At 32.7% G+C, this 2,096-nt stretch overlaps 1 non-coding gene across 1 annotated transcript; it reads right to left on the reverse strand.

Annotated features, from left to right (window-relative positions):
* Positions 1-1,461: 1,461 nt before the first annotated feature.
* On the reverse strand, positions 1,462-1,532 carry Smp_tRNA_01097_Pseudo_TTG.1.1. Its single transcript has one exon. It is a non-coding gene (tRNA).
* Positions 1,533-2,096: the final 564 nt, after the last annotated feature.

Below are 2,096 nucleotides of genomic sequence, written 5' to 3' on the forward strand. Positions count from 1 at the left end.
CCTTCCTTCCGTAGTGAGTGTTGGACAATGATTTAAATTATCCCTAAATAAGATTATTAGGCACTTTTTCATGAGAGACAGAATATTTTATATATTCTGAAACTGGCTCTGAGGAAATATTTCAAATAAATGATTAGTTTATAGTAAACCAATTCGTCACCACACAATGGAACATATATAATTACAGAACAATAAAATACAGATTCACTTCATATTGTTTGCTTGAATCTTCCTATTGACGTCTAGAATTACAACCGATCAGTCTCTTATTTGACATATGTGCTTGCTTATAAGGCTTGTGAATTAAGTCTATATCGAGGCAATACGCACAATATGTACATGTGCTAATAAGTGACTGATCAGCTACAGTCCTTAACATCAATAGGAAGATTCAAATAAACAATACCAAATGAATTCAAACTTCACCCCATTGTGCAAGCGAATGTCAATCGGGACTCAGTAGCTAAGTGGATAGCTCAATGGCGTTTGAAGCAAACGGTACTGGGTACATCCACCTGACGAGTCACAAATAGAACGAAACGTGCATCAAACTGGATTCCACTAATAACCACTATCCATGTTTACTAATAAAATGTAAATTTTAACTTTACTTCTTTCAAATCAAATCTATTCCATAAAATAAAATAAATAAACAAGTACACTTATTTGTCAAACAATGATTTAAGTCAGAATGGGTTTTGTGGAGATTTCAGTATTTTCATAATTGAAATCATTAGTCAATTAAAGCTAGATCAACATAGAAAACCTGGAAGCACTGCTTGACGACCGTTTCGTTCGATTGTGGGACTCCTCAGCAGTGCGCATCCACGATCCTACCTCACGAGATTCGAACCCAGGACCTACCAGCCTTGCGCCAGAGCACTTTTTATTTTATATACCACTTGAAAATATCTCAAGTAAATACGTAAATTCTAACTTCTTTCTTTTTTTTTGATTTAGCAAACCAAATAAATTTCCCAGTAAGTTTTCTCTTCAATGGTAATTTCTTTCTTTTTTTTCTTTTTTTTCTTTTTTTCTTCTTTTCTCTCTCCTTAAAATAATCATATAAGTACCAGACTACTTAACTTAATCGAAATGATGTTTACATACTTCAAAGCTAACTTTTCTTTTTCAATGATAATTATATCAAAACATATAAACAAAAGTAGATGAACAATTCTAGTTATAGACAATCATAATAATAATACTACTACTAATTTGTATTACATTAGTAATATATGTGTATACTTACAGAGACAAATATTGTATATGTCCAAAGTACTTAAATGTTAAGTTGAACAACATGCCAAATTTTTTTTCTGTCAATATATTTGAAAAGTGGATACTTATTAGATAATAAGCAAAGATGGATAGTGGTTAATAGTGGAATCCAGTTTGATGCGCGTTTCGTCCTATTTGGGACTCTTCAGTTGGATGTACCTGCATCTCACAGTTGATGTTCACTCTGACTGGGACTCGAACCCAGTATCGTTCGCTTCAAACGCCATCACGTTATCCACTCGGCCATTGAGTCCTGATAGCCACTTGTTTGTGCGATGGGGTGAAGTTTAAATCCACTTAGTATTGTTTGTTTGAATCTTCCCATTGATACTTAGGACTGCAAGTGGGAAGATTCAAACAAACAATACTAAGTGAATTTATTAGATAATAGTTTATTTGTTCTGGGCTCTTTGGTGAAAAACGTTATAGTTACGCTGGTAAATTATCAAAGAATCAGTTTCTTTAAAATGAATGATAGAAATTCAAAGTTCATTATTAGTTAAACTCATCGTTTTATTAAAGTGTTTAAATAGAATACGTTTACGTTCCATGGTATAGTTCTTTTTTTTCCAAAATATAAACAATGTGATGTATTTGTATCTGTTGCATCTTGTTATTGGGGTTCAGTACGGACTAAGATGTTAGGGATGTTATGGAACGAAAATAATTGAGCTTCTCTTAAACGATTAGTTCTCTTCGGAACTGATAACAGTCAATTATACGCAACACATTAAACATTTATAGCTAGGACAGGAAGAAGACGGAATTGCAAATTACTAGATATTTGTGGTAGAAGAAGTAACTCAAACGAAATT

The sequence above is a fragment of the Schistosoma mansoni genome, chromosome W (assembly GCF_000237925.1).
Source record: "Schistosoma mansoni strain Puerto Rico chromosome W, complete genome".
In the NCBI taxonomy this organism is placed as follows: domain Eukaryota; kingdom Metazoa; phylum Platyhelminthes; class Trematoda; order Strigeidida; family Schistosomatidae; genus Schistosoma; species Schistosoma mansoni.